This window comes from Archocentrus centrarchus, chromosome 19 (assembly GCF_007364275.1).
Source record: "Archocentrus centrarchus isolate MPI-CPG fArcCen1 chromosome 19, fArcCen1, whole genome shotgun sequence".
Taxonomy (NCBI): domain Eukaryota; kingdom Metazoa; phylum Chordata; class Actinopteri; order Cichliformes; family Cichlidae; genus Archocentrus; species Archocentrus centrarchus.
Window position 1 is genome coordinate 13,511,893 of NC_044364.1, and position 15,483 is coordinate 13,527,375.

A 15,483-nucleotide genomic window follows, 5' to 3' on the forward strand; every position below is an offset into this window, starting at 1 on the left:
GATTAGAAAACCATTTTAAAGTATATCTTTTTCTATAAAAATTGGCGTTTACTAATAATAAAAAAAAGAATTTTTCATAAAAAATGAATAGTGTAAAATACATTTGTAATAAAATATTCATAATTATGTAAGTTACAGTCAAATTTTTTTTTAACCTACATTTTAAAAATAGACTTACATTTATTATGGAGCAAAGATTGCTCTTTTCAATTAAAAAAAAAAAAACTACAACAAAAACAAACAAAAAAATTAAATAACCATTTTATCCACAGCCTCATTGATCATTTCCTGCTACTCCACAGCACAGTTACATCAAAATGTGAAATACAAACCTACACATTAATGAAGAAGCTCTCTCATGGCTCAACTCCTCTGCCTCCCATCACTGATGAATGTGTAACTCAATAAACCTCGGCCGGTAACCTTTAAGTAAAAGGCTATTTTTTGCCGATATCCAAACATTGTCAGACGGCTTCCTCATGCTTGAGTTACATCTCCGAGGGGGTGAACAAAAGCAACTTTAGTGGCTGTGGAAAGACACTCGTAATGCAAGGGGGGGAGCGGGCCGGTCGCTTACGGAGACGTGCGTATCACGTTCCTCCGGCCCATTGATTTCTGATCTTTTGACATTATTTAGTAGCTTTTTATTTTCTTGCCCGTCTTTTATTCCATGTCATAAAAGACATAAATGTCCAAACAAGTGATGTTGGGAATATCTACTATCTGTCAAAAGAGCAGGCTTTTCCCGGCATTAAAGCGACCGAATGCTCTGACACAGTGCCGAGAATCGGCGGGATGAAAATATCACTCTTTGTAATGGAGGCTAATCAGATTTCGGATGCCGTTTGCCTCCTAGCTAAAAGGAGATGGAAACGCTCGGAGCAATAGGGCTGTAACCAATACACTTAGAGTTCATCGCAATCCTGACCTCAACACGAAAGGCCTGCATTTGTTTTCTCACACTTAAACTGGTATGTATGGCCAAGTAAAATGGGTGACAGTCAAAATTTTAATTCATTCCAAATGCCATTTTTATCTTAATTTCTGTTCTAAATAGACATGGCTGAAGAGACAAAGGCGGCATGCTAAATGCAGAGAAAGACGGGGAGATGCATCTGTAATACGGCTGTCGGCTGAATGTTGAACACACAGTAGTGATCAGTTCCATTAAGCAGGGATTTGATCATCTCCCCCGTGCGCTTTCACAGCCCGGCTTCAGATTAGATCACTGTGAAAATGGTCAAATGGTGTGTTTATCTCTCTGTAATTATTTTGATGCAGATGACAGAGATTGGTTGTTTGCATGTGGTTAGATGAGTGTGCACAGTGTGAGCCAAGGCATGCATACACACTCGCAGACAGGCACGCGAGCATGGAAAGAGCTGAATGGGCCCTCTCAATGCCATTAACCCATTAGATAATTTCAACAAAGGCCTGAGAATAATGTTTTATGTGCAGGGGAAAAAATGTTGGAGCACTGCGCACATTCAATTACTGTGTCATAATCCCTAAGTTGTTGCTAATATTAATGTTCTTGCTGGGCAACACAAATGGACTTTCAATGAGATTGAAAGTGAAAACCTCGGACAACAATGGAGTGTGTTGAGCTAAGCTTAGACATGTAACCGCTGTGGTAAAAACACTGCCTTACCTTAGTAAAAATATTTACTTGTCCCTCTACTGATTAAAAAAAAATAAAAAATCAAAGCAGACTATGTGCTTTCATAGAAATACATCTTCCAGAAAAACAGCTGGTAAATGTGTAATATTGTCAGTCAGTAATGATGTTATATCTAAAGTTAAAGCTGCTGCAGAACAGCTCTCTTGGCACTATCATAATTGAGGCACTACTGATTTTCATTGTGTGAAGAGGACGTTTTTGTCCTTCCAGCCTCTGCTGCACTCAGGATGCCCCTCTACCTCGCAGTGACCTTGAGTGAAACAGTCTTAATCCTGAAGGGTAATTTTAAGATCTATTGCACACTTCCAGAGCTGATAATTATATTCAGATTTTTATGAGATCATGCGCGTTAGCTTTCTGCTCACCCTATAATCACCTCTATTTTCACTTCACTCAAGTTAGGCTGTGTCACTAGATTACTGGCCCTTCGTATCTACCTTTCCAATTACTTTTAAGAGTTTTGGATGGACAAATTTGTGCTTTCATGTCCCGTGTTAGCAGATGAGTTGCTGCTTCTGGCCATGAAAGGAGAGTTTTTAATGAGCTGAGGTAAGGTTAATTGGTTCACTAAGATCCTCTGAGTCATGTGCCTCTATATGAAATGAAGTCCATTTCCTGGAGTTTCCCCCGGACGTGTTTAATAACAAACACTTCAGCCCAATTTTCATTTTCCAGAGAGAGGGGAAAATATAGTGAAGGGTGGTGAAGGTGGGGAGGGGAGGCTGGTTGTTTTTACTTGTGTTACTTGCCTATACTATCAACTGTGTTTATGTTTCTTCTGAGACCAGTTGTGTAACTTTATGAATGCAATTACTGCTGTGTATTTCACAGATCCCTAAAAGCTAAGTACCAGCAAAATATTATTCTGTGGCTTTTTGTTTTTTAATTCTGAAATCTTATGAAGTTGCGCACAGTATTTATTCACTGCGGTCGCATGTCGTATAGACCACAGTTAGTGTTGCTTGGTTTTCTGTTCTCCAACAGAGTGTAAGAAGAGCAAAATTAAGTTATCTTTCATCAGTCCTCTAAGCTAATTGTGCATTTATCAGAAAGGTAAATTCCCTATTATCATTAACACAACATCTAAGTATACACTGCATGCTTGCATATCTCAATATTTGCAACCATAAACTGTATGAGGAACTGTAAACAATTTCAAAGTCTGGCGTTCAGACTTAACTGTGATTCAGAAAGAAACTGAACCTTGTGCATTTGTCAAGTTTGCATCGATGCCAGTGTTTAAAACAAAAAGTTTGGGCAACGTTCGGCAGAATCCAGTACTGATGTTTTTTGATTAGTTTATTGGGTTTATTTTCTTGTTATTTATTCCTTCATTTGTGCCAGCAGAAACACTATCTTTAAGTATTTAGCCAGCATGTAATTGATAAGATACAAAAGCATGCTGTTGGTAAATATGTCAACGGTTCCAATATCAGCCTTTGGCCCATACGCATCTCTGGCATGTATACATCAAGTAAGATGCCCTCAACGTACGCAGCAGTTTCAATTTGAGTCCCAGCTGCATGCGTTTCTTTAAATTCTTTTGCTCTAGTATGCAAGCTAGCTCCAATCATGATTGCTCCCACATGTGCTTGTTCATTACGGGACAATGAAACTGCACGACGCTTCTGCAATTGTTATAACTTCTCAAACCATAAGGGCAAATTTGCAGCCACCCGCCTTCACTTCAGGGAACTGCTGCACACACATCACACCGATTCACTAATCTTCCGCAAATGACTGGGCCTTTCACTTGCTATTAGGAACTACATGATCTGAATCTGCCCAGACTAAAAGACCTTGTAATCAACCCTGGTGTAAATGTGTTAAGTTCAGTGTCTCGTTGAGGGGGGTTCAATGGTCCTGACAGTGTAATTACGGGTTGCCGCCACAACGCAGCGGCCAGCACACTCAGCGCTAATTCAATCCATCTTCATTTCCAAGAGCAACGCCCCTACCATTGATGGATAGTTATCATTAGAGAGTGACAAAGCACTGAAACAACTGAGGCGTGAGCTGCAAAGTGTGTGTATGTCCGTGTGCATTTGTGTGTACACTGGCAGTGGATGATGTGTCCTCTCAGATACACACTGCTGCCCCAGACAGCAGGATTATATATTACAACAGGAATGAATACAGAGAGATGGGATGGTGAAGAACTTTGGGTCAGGGAGCAGGGTTGCATCCTTCTCACACACACACACACACACACACACACACACACACACACACACACACACACACACACACACACACACACACACACAAATGAATACACAGAATACCCACACGGAGTATGTGTACGTGTTCACATGCACACACAAACAGTTTGGCTCACGGTGACCCCGACACACAGAGAGGCTATGGCTCAGCTCACCAGGCTTTTATAGCATGCTGCTCACACTGCTCACAGACACACACACACTCATACAGGTCTGGGCACCGTCTATAGCCAAACACTAAACCACAGGGTGTGATTGAGGCAGACTGGCCTGCTCCTCTATATTTTCAGTCTATATATTCAGTCCACCCTGGGCTGTATATCTTAATTATGTGCTCTACCTCTTTTCCTAAAAGAAGCGGTGATGGAGTCTGCCAGTCAGGCACTGGAGCAGCAGCAGGCCACTGAAATGAGGCCCTTCCAGTCTTTATGGGGCCTCCAGCTCAGCCACTGCATCATTACATGACTTTTAAGCTCTGGACAAAAACACAGTGGATGCCTTGTTCCCCGTATCTTTCCTGGCATAACGCTGCATAATACAAACGATCCTGTTTATGGCATTTTTCGTCTCAAGCTGCACGCCTTCAAAACAAACTGGAACTCCGAAACTTTTCGGGAAGACTACAGGCTCTGAAAGGCTGTAATGAGTAAATAGCTCAAAGGATAGAAGGGGGAAAAAAATAGCCAGAAGGATTTTAGTGCTGTGCTGTGCTCACTGATTTATCTTTTCTTTCCTTGTGGGTTGCAGCTTTAGGGTCGCTGCCACCTCATACACACACACAGGTTAGGCTTTGCCGTTTCAATGACTCAATCGCATTTGGAGCTCTCCATCGATTGTGGCCAGTGACCCATCAAAGGCCCATGTGGGGAGCTCCTGCTCCACCTCTCTGAATCAGACCACATTCAGAAAGGAAATCAGTATCATGGCCGCCCCTGTCCATTAACCAGGAGGTGGTGCTACTGGGATGTAGAGCACTACTTCATCTTTTTGCTTACATAGCTGAAAGGCAGACAGGGATTTGTTTGGTAGGGGTTTTCATAATAGTGGGGATTTAAAAGGCTTTTCTGGCACCTGGAGTTGGAGACACTTCCTCAAAGACACAGACGTACTCTGTTTTACAGTCGATGCCGATTTAGCGGCAGAGAGCGCTGAGAGGTTCAGAGTCAGGTGATGCTGCATACTTGAATGCATAAGATTCTCAGACTTGTGATCTCTTGTTCAGTTGGCTCACTGAGAGGAATGAACGGCTTGCTGCATTGCTCCAAACTCTCACACACACACACACACACACACACGTATGCCCACGCAATTAAATCTGACGCTTACTCATGCACATTCCTAATGTGCCATTAAACGCTCACATATGCCGTGCATTTATGCAGCGAGCTTTGGCGATTGGTACGCGTACATGGAGGCATGAGCTCAGCGGCCAACGTGCAGCCTAGGACTGGCTGGCCTGCTTGCAGACCCTGCAGTTTGTTTAGCAACACTCCTTTTGACGACGCCCGAAGGGTGCAATTAAGCCCAATTAGAGCCTGTCGGTTTTATTAAGAGGCACAGACTGGCCAGGCTCGGGGGCAGTGAGGGGGTAGAGGGGGGTGGAGGAGGAGGATGAGGAGGAGGACAAGGAGAGGGAGGAGGAGAGTCTGCAGTACCAAGCTATTGCTGCTCTTGAGAAACTAGGCAAGCACTACTGAGAGGAAACTAGTGTAAATATACTGTATGCCAACTAAACAGGACAGCTGTGGCAGTTATGACTAACCCACGTCGGACTTTAAAAAAACAAAGAATGGCCAAGCACCCAATCGAGTCTGCTTCTGCAGGCAACCTCTGTGTTCTCTGTTCAAATGCATAGAGATTACCTTTATGATGGCACATAAACGCTGCTTAGAAGTACAATTTTGTGATCAGAGAACCTGCAAGGATCAATGGATGACAAAACCAACTCATCTATAAATACTCACTGGCTACAGTGAATGCAGACATGTGTGGATGCAGATGTCACAAAGCATTTTCGGAAGGGGGTTAGAGGGTGGTGGCAGTGTAGTTATGCGATTCTGCCCTGATACATTAGTGTGGTAGTGAAAAGAGCAATACAGCTGGCTTGGAACAAAAACTGCAGCATCGCTTTCATCAGCAAATCAAAAAAAAAAAAAGAAAAAAAGAAGAACGCAAATGAATGTATCATTTTCCCCCCTCACAATTCCTTTTCCGTCGACCCCTCGACAGAGATGTTTACAGATAGCTATCATTCCCCCTCTTTTTCACATTTGTGCTTGGACATGTTTCAAAAGACCGGGCCTTTTCATCTCCCTTCTCGCTGTGAGGAAATTTGCTCCTTAATGGCTTTCAAAACAGGAAGCGCAGACAATAAAAAAAAAAGGGAGAAGTGAGAAGAACGCTCCGCTCCCCAGTCCCCCCCCCTTCAGTCGACGCATCCTTTGCGAAGCTGAGTGCTGCAGCGCGCTGCTGCTGTGCCAAGGTGCCAACTGTGCCAGTCACACTGACCTCCATCTGCAGGCAACTTGATACCATCTCTTCAACCGCCGCGTACTCCCACTGAATGGGTTTGCTCAGTCACAGTGAAGTCTGAATGGCATTCAAGGCTCAGGCTTGGAATTGTGTTTCAAGTTTGTGTGCTATTGTATTCTTTGTTCACAGCTGCTGTGTAAAAAAAAAAAAAAAAAAATCCTTTATCACTAAACTGAATACTAAAACGGTTGTACTGGAGGAATGCACACAGGAATACATTACCGCCAATGTGCAAATCATACCACTATCAGGCAAATTAGAGCTGATTTTTTTTACAAGTCTTTATCAATGACCCTCAGTAGAGTAAGGCTGAACTGCTACGGACCGGCTCAAATTACTTCTTAAAGATGGTCTCTTGCCAAGTGCTAGCCTTACTATTTTTAATAGTATATGTAGGTGTCTGTTTACTCATGTTGTATTCATAATTCCGCCTCCTGCAGGGCATCCGTGTCCACTGAGTGCCCTTGAACATGCCATGAGTAGTCTTTCTGCGCCTCAACTAAAAAGAAACCTGAAAGACAGCTACACACGCTTCCGCACAGTTGGATAAAACAAACCTTAACCACACAACTCAACCTCACCAAAGAACTGGCTTTTTTTCAAAAGATGTTCAGAAGAGTGTTTTTTTTGTTTTTTTTTCTCCTCTCCTCGTCTTTGCTTTTTCTCTCCCTGGGAAAAACAAATGCATCATTTTTCAGTTAAAAAAAAAAAAAAAAAAAGAATCTTTACTCCCTCCTCTCCCTCCCATTGTGCCATTTCCGTGTATGGAAGTGTTCCCTCTCATTGATTTTCTCCCAGCCAAGGCCCTACCCAACACAAGCTGTTTCCTTGCTGGTGTCATCTCCTTGTGCCTTTCTCCTTTTAACTGTGCTTTACTCTTGGCATAATATACAACTGCCAAACTGGTGATAGGGAGTGAAGAGCAATGGGAGGAAAAGCCGATAAATGCACTCAAAAGTTTTGGCTATTGATTTCTTTTTGATGCAGATAGGGAATAAAGAAAACTGTTCAAAGCTACAGAGAGGCCTTTTTTTTTGATCACCACTACAGTCGAGCCAGTTGGTAATGTTGTTGGTAGTAAGGCATTGTGTGTGCAATGTTTGCTTTGTTGTGCATTGTGTTACAGTTCAGCCAGAAGGCTTATTAAATGTAGAGGCCAGCGTGCACTGTTATCAGTGCCTGCATCACTGATGGATGCAATCATAGAGAAAAGGCTCTAATTCCAAGGGAGAATGTAAAAGTAAGCAGACAAATCTCTCTCAGAAAAAACAAACAAACACAAAAAACACCAAAACACTGCAGCTTTGTGGGAAAACACAGAGTATCTAAGCTTACAGCAAGCCAAGGAAAAGAGGGCTGAAATGTCCGATATAATGAATGGAGGAACGGTCGAGAAAAAGAGCAGCAAGAATATTCATGACATCCATCTACTTAAGACAGGATACCGCAATCAAAGGTAGCACGGGGACATGTGCAAAGATCCAGATATGGAGGGCAAAGCTAGCAGGAATATTTTCCAGCAGCAGCTTCTGCTCCCCTACTCAGCCAGCCCTCTGTGATGTGTGCCTGTGTCCACTGGGGGCTACAATTAGTCCATCAAACTCATTCAAGCCGGGAATCCACACCGCCTCTCCAATACCCCTTTCTGATTCTCCGAAGCCCGGGCTCCTCCAAAGAGACAGGCAACTTGTAAGACTAGGGGAGGTAGCCTTTGATGTGCCAGGTTTTGCAGAGGCCTCCCTTTTTGCTCATATCAAGGCTGAGGAGATATAACAATTAAAAATGGCGGGATAGGCAGGTTGACATCGCAGTATGTGCTTGCACAGGCGTGCGCCCGCCTGTGCACATAGGACACTGGCCTTTGCAAGCAGAGGGTGCACCTCAGCATTAGAAGTGCTGAAGCAATGAGAAGTCACATGCAAGTTCAGATATTTTTTTTTTTTTGTTTGTTTTTTGGATTGCCAAGGCTATATATCTGTCCTGTGGCTTCTGATTGGCTGGCATCATTTCTGTCTGTGTCTGTCAGTTAGGGTTTTTTTTTTTTTTTACCCTGTGGCAACATTTCATGACCTTTTTTTGGCCTGTGGCCTTGTATTTGTTTCAGTCAGCTAAAACTAATTAAGAACTCTCATTATTCAAAAGTAATTTATAAAGCAAAAATGCCCCCCCCCCCCCCCCCCCCCAGGGTTGGGTTTTCTTCTTTTTATCTTCAATGTAAGAATCTGCAGCCTTTCTGTTTTGCATTAATTCAAATTGAGTAACTTTTGGGTAAACAGCCAACAACAGGCAATCTGCAGGTGCCACCCTTGGCTACGGGAAGTTCTGGTGGAGATTTTTCCGAGATAAAATATTTTACAGAAATTTTAAAAACTCTTCAAATCGGTTCTCATTTCGAAACAATCTATGCAAATATGGAAGCTTTGATTTGAAGTCAACTCTTTCAAAATCGCCCCCAACTCATCATCTGTGTGTCAAAAGATTGAATGTGTCCAGACCCCAAACTGAACAAACTCGGAGCCTGTGGTTGAGGCCAGCTGCTGCGTTACGTTGTGTAAGACACAGCCTCACTTCTGTCTTTGCTCCAGTGGGGCTCGGTGGCAGACAGCCAGGTAATTACACAGCACTGACTACCAGCCCGAAGAGAAAGGCCCACTACCGTACACACATACACAAAAACACTTATTTGCATGCCCAAAGTATACAGCTCACACAACCCCACCTGCACACACACACATAATCTTTCTTGCATTCTCTCTCTCTCTTTCCTCCTCCTCTTCTCTCTCTCTCTCACACGCACACACGTGCCCGCATGCACACACGCACACAGGCCCTGCCAAATACAAAGACTACATTATGTCAAGGAGGATTACAATGACTCCAACCTGACCCGGCTCTGCAGCCGCTCTACCTCTGGCGTGAGTCTCCCTCAATTTACTGTTTGGGGTAAAAGACTGTCCACAGTTTAAACAGGTGTACACTTATGCAGATGCAAGGCTCAAGCATGTGGTCTGCATTAAGCTGCCGCAGTGAAGCCAAAGCTGGAACAGGAGTCGAGCCCAGCTTGTCACTTGGGGTTGGTGATCTATTCACTTTCCATGAATTCGGGAAGTGGACACTTCCTCAAATTCCAAAATAAATGAATAAATGAGTCACAGGCAACATATGCTTATTTAATCTCCGGCATAATCTAGAATTGTGAGTAGACTTGCTTTAATTATTTCTGAATTGTTGCAATTGAAGTCATGCGTGGAAATAATGGGTTTAGTGCTCCTCAAGGAAAGACATAAAACACAATTAACCACACTGAAAGCGTTTATCTGTTTTATTCAACTGCTTTAATCCTCGCGGTTGAACCCAAAGGTGCACAGAGATCGAAGTGTGACGTCATGGTTTTGCAAAGCTGTGTAACAGCTTAAGACATCCAAAAACAACGCTACATAACGGAGTCATAAGTAACTCTGCAACAGTCTGAAGAATGAAAACCACTTGAAAAAACAGATATTTTTAATCATCATCAGGGCCGCCAACTGCACTAATCCCAGCAGGCTTACCACTTCCTTTGAGTTATATACTTCAAAAATAAAAACCATTAAGACTAAAGTGATATTTCATTGCGGTACCGTGTTTGTTTTCATTATCGTACATTTCAAAAACTTCCCATGTAGCTGTGAAGTCACTGAATCTATGGCTGGGGTGCAGCAACAACATGGGTTAGCCATTTCAATCTGACAAAAGCACAAAAGAACCAAGGAGTGAGTTGGCATAAAGGCAAGTAAATTGCACCAACAAAACAAAAGGGAAGTCATGCTTCAAGGAAGCAGGAGGTATTCTCTCTCCCTTGTTGGTTATTCCACACTTTTTTTTCCCTAAAGAAAGAATCTTGTTTAAAAAAAAAAAAAAAAAAAAAAAAAAAAAGGGGGCATGGATTGCAGTGAATGCCAGTGAGAATCAAGCAAGCTATTCATGCTGCCAGTTGATTTAGGCACGCCTCGCTACACACCAATCAGCCCAGCCCCGGCCTCGCCAGCCACTCACTTGTCTGCCATTCCAACACAAGATGGAGACAGTGCCAAAAGTTCCAATTAAAATATCCATTTGTGATGTCTGTGCAGAAAAAAAAAAAGGAAAGAAAAAAAAAAAAAACAAGGACCGGGCTTTTTCGATAGCGTAGGAGAAAATACAACAAAAGCTGCCAAAATACTGTGGACAAGCCACATACTTAAGAGTTTTCTGTCTACACAAACTAAATAAGTATGAAGAGTGTGTATGTAGGCAGAATGCGTGTGCGGGGGAGACAGAGAGACAGACTGAGCGTGTGCGTGCATGGGAGTACGAGCTTCTTGTTATGGAGGAACAGAGCATGTTGCAGATAAGAGGGCGACGCTGTTCAAAGAAAAAGGCAGGCCGGTAAAGTGCGCGCCGATTCGACATCATCGCCTTACTGTCCCTTAATGAGCCTGGAGAGGAAGTCTGGTGTCCACAGAATCGGCTCCTGTCTCGCTCCAATCACGCTGCTGGGCTTTTTATTCAAATCTCACACACAACTGTCACACAGCCAGTCTGGCCGCGCTGTTTATCTTACTCCAGGAGGATGTTAACAAGACAAATGAATGAATAAATACACAAATAATGCGTTTAGGTAATGTTAATAATGTATGAATTGGAAGCTGCTTTTTGACAGTAGCGCTGCACTAAGGATTCTTCCCAACTTTGGTGACAAGCTTGTTTATTCTTTTCCCAGCATGCATTTCTCTGCATCTTTCGAAGGCAGTGTCTAGCCAGTGTTGGGCGTCTATAGCACATCTTGCTGATGAGAAAAAGTGGTCTGACACATTAGTTTAGACTTCTCTCCCATGAAAAGCAGCCAATACTGTGAGTATTGAGCCATCTCTCGCTTCATCCAAAACCTCTAGGATGATGATCCTCCTTAATCTCCCACAATGCAGCTCTCCTTTTCACCCCATCAACATTCCCTCCTGCTATTACTTGACTGATTTCACTGACGTTTTTTAACAGGCCGTTCAATTAGAGCAGACGTTTCAGAAAGGCTGGATGAATAAATACAAAAGCGTGCGCACACCTGCATAGGTATGCAAAAGCAGTCCTATCGCTGCATCACCTGCCTCAAAGAAGTGTCCCAAACTTCGAGGACTATTAGAAAAAACATAAACAAAACAAACAAAAAGAAAAACAGGAGCAGAGGGGGAAAAAAATGCTCAAAGAAAGTGACTGAGTAGGAAAATAAGCATCACATCAAATTCCCTCCCCGGGCCGAGACAAAAGCAAGGCCTGGTACTCAGACACTGTCGACTACACACACTTGGAAGATGGAGGGAAAAAAAATAACAACACGCACATCAAAACCAGAGCCAAACAAATCCAAGAAAAGTTCAGATAGGTCTTCATTGGAAACGCAGAGAGGAACAAATCAAATAAATTGGGGGGTTCGTCTCGTTCAGGCTGCCCCGACAAACCAGAAAACACAGTTTAGAATATATGAGCAAGGTGACGGAGGACGATGCTAAATGACTCAGAAAGCAGATACCCCGTGTTTACCCCTGCAAACTCCAAAAGAAAAGCCTCCTCTCCTGTTATAACGCGGGTGGGAACAGAAAACTGAATTCAAGGCAGCTTAAGTGCTCTCTGGAATCACTCAGCATTCCACCGCCTCCGACACATACACATTCACGGAGGCAAAATTTGACTGCGACAGTGTATTCATCCATAACTGTAAATTGTTCTTTGGGGAATTTGGCGGGGCTTCATACACCCCCTCCCCTCCATGCCTCCCCCTCCCCTTCCATCTTTCCCCACTATAGTCCCTGTATCCTTGGCCTTTCCAAAAAACTGTCTCCATCACTCTCAATCACAAGCTGCTTGCTCATATGTAAAGACCAGACAGTTGCCAAAGCAATTGTGGGATCAGTCCGTACTAAATCATTATAAAACCAGAAATATCTGTGAGGCCACATAGTGATCCAGAGTTTATAAAGAAGGAGGCAACAATAACTCACTGGCTATGTCCTTGAAACACCTTCTGTAGTTGGATCATTGATTGCTTTCTGATTAGTGTTTGCGTTTATTAAATCTTTGAAGTACATGTGGCTTGTCTCAGATGCCTCATTTCTCTCTCTGCCCGTAGCCCACAAATAATGTGCAGCAGCATTCGTAATAAAGGGTTTAAATATTTGGGGGGGAAAAAACTGTCAAAACTCCCAAAGTTTTTTACAATTTACTTTAAGACTTGATTATGAAATTAAATCTCAGCCATCTAGGACAATAAAAAAAAAAAACACAACCTACCACTGTTTTTGCTATTGTGAGATCAATTAAAAAAGGACCTATTATCAGTTCTAGATCTTAGTCATATTTTTATGTGTAGGTTCTACTACAGTTACTTTGAATGATTAAGGCTTTACTACCTTGGTCCCCCCCCCAAACGTCTGAACAAACTAGAGCTGGGTGCCTCAGATGACCACATCAGGAATATCTGCTCTCACTGACATCAGCAACAGATAAGAATGTAAAAAAACTGTCTAAAACCCAGCCTTTAGAGCAGCCTGAAGCACATACACTGGCTTAATGAGAGAATATAAGGGAAAAGATAATAGGTCCAGTTAAATCACATATATATTGTTAACTCAAGTCCTTGATATTAAACAGTAACCTATACTAAACGCCATACCCTTTGCTGACTAAAGGATCAGACAAACGGCTGCTCCTCAACTTTGCTACCTGCCCCTGTTGTAGTCTGGTTGTTGTTGTAAACTGACAGTTTCCTACATAAAGAAAAAGCCTGACTTCTCTTTGTTGTGGCTCGAAAAAAGGCATGCTCCTCTGAAAAGTGAATTTTTCTCAACTACAGAAGGCTGTCATTTTGAAAGAAGCAGAATACTGCAAACACACCTACACTAGTTTATATATATATATATATATATATATATATATATATATATATATATATATATATATATATATATATATATATATATATATATATATATATAAATACACCCTTTATTTACTTAAAAAAGGGTGTATTTATATATATAAATATATATAAATACACCCTTTTTTAAGTAAATAAAGGGCAGTGATACCTGCAAAACAACATGCATGCTACAAAAAATTTGTGTGTGCGCATGTCCTAATAGTCAAGAGCCAAAAACACTAAATTCTGCAGCCCACCCCTGGGATATATTCGCTAAATCTCTTCACCCCTTCTCAAAAGTTCACTTCCAAACTTCCTGGAAAAAAAGGAGCAGAATTTTCTGAGGAAAAACAAAGAGGGTTAGTGAGAGTAATAACGGCACGGAGTAATAACATTTTGTTTAATCCCACACAATTCTGCCTCGTACCAGAGTGAGAACAAGCAAGTCCGGGGGAGTGGGGGGAGACTGCCACTCCTGCAGGTGGACCTGTGTTAGCAGCGCATGACAGAAGAATTACGTGTCAGGAGTTTGTCTGCAACAGAAATGCTACAAACTACTAAAAAGTTGCCTTAAGCCACTGCTACCCTCCTACTGCCTCTGCTCTCTAGAAGCGGCTCCCCCCTCTTTGTGGCTCAGCTCAAACCTTAGGCCTGTCCTTACTACTGCTGGTGAAAAAATGAGGTCAAGGATCGCCTTACTCGGGCCTGCCTCCCTATTGTTACGCTCCCCCCACCCCCACTCACACACACACAAACACACACGCATAAAACCTCATTCCATCACTGTGGCCAAATCGGCCTCGTCCAACTCTCCCTCCACCCCCACCGAGTTTCATTTCTTCCCTCCCATCTTCTTCACTCCCACCCATCCTGCGCACTCAACCCGGTGCTAATTGGTAAATCTGTTGAACCATGCCATCCCTAACAATGAGACACCTGGAGCTCTGTCAAAACAAGTTTCCCTGTGAAACGGCCTCCAGTGTTAATACAGTAGCGTACCGAACTGCTGAGTCTGTTGTCACTCACGAGGCTGACCACAGAAATGCAACCAGGGATTGTGCTATCTGAGGATATTTCTCAAACTCTAGCATGCCCGACTGCCAGCCTGTGAGGAGTGGTTCATCATAAATTAAGATTATTCATTAATATTACTACTGAACCTTGATCCTGTTTCTTTGTGCAAATAAACTCTGACTCTTCGTCATATGTTAGGGGTTTTCGAGCTACTCCTAGAAAGTCTAAAAGTCAGCGATCAAGGTTGAATGGCGCCAAACTTCTGTACGCAAACACATAAAAGTTATAACATAACCTGACTGCCAACCATCTAAATCCCAAGTCACACCTTAGACACAAGGACACTGTGCACACACAGGTGTAGACAAAGATTTGTTTGTAAGACACAAGCATACACACAGAGAAAGACAGACAGGCACACCCAACAGTGATCCTTACAACCTTGTCAAACAAGTTCTAGCAAAGGCAAGCGAGAGGAAGGTGGTGGTGGTGGTGGGGTAATCACGTAGACATCGGCAGAGGAATGTTAACCATCATATTAACAGCTGATTTCCCTTCGGCCTGTTTTCAAGGGGCTATGTTTGCCCCCCCACCCTCTAACAACAAAGGCCGTTCAGAGTGTGCAAAATCAACAAGCAATTGATTAGTCAAATAATACAAGTAAGCAATCCAGAGAGCCACGGATGTCTCAGAGGAGATTAAGACGTCTCTGATGGGCTTCATAATGCCAGCCTCTTTCTGACTTCCCAATGCCCGACTGAAGCAAATCAAAACAAGGCTTACTGATGTCCTCAGAATGTCAGCACTGCAGCAGAAACAGTACTAACGTTACCATTGGGCTCTACTTTTCTGGGGATTTTTTTTTTCTTAAACGGATTACTGCTTTATGATCAAATTTGGACCCAAATGCTGCACAGACAGCGGCAGAGCCAAGGGTGGCCGGGGTGCCCACTGCCCCCACTGAATAAAGTTTAGCCAACACACGTTAGCAATTGTGAAGCTGGTTAAGGGCTTTTGCACATACTTACAGAACTGGAGTAACAGCCATTTGATATTTTAAACTGCTATAATCTTATAATAAGCATCTGAAACAATAATCTTTT

The 15,483-nt window shown here is 42.8% G+C and overlaps 1 protein-coding gene across 1 annotated transcript in view; it reads right to left on the reverse strand.

Annotated features, from left to right (window-relative positions):
* tcf7l2 (transcription factor 7 like 2) overlaps positions 1–15,483 on the reverse strand; it is an 88,475-nt gene that overhangs the window by 35,730 nt on the left and 37,262 nt on the right. The gene's annotated exons all lie outside the window — the stretch shown is intronic.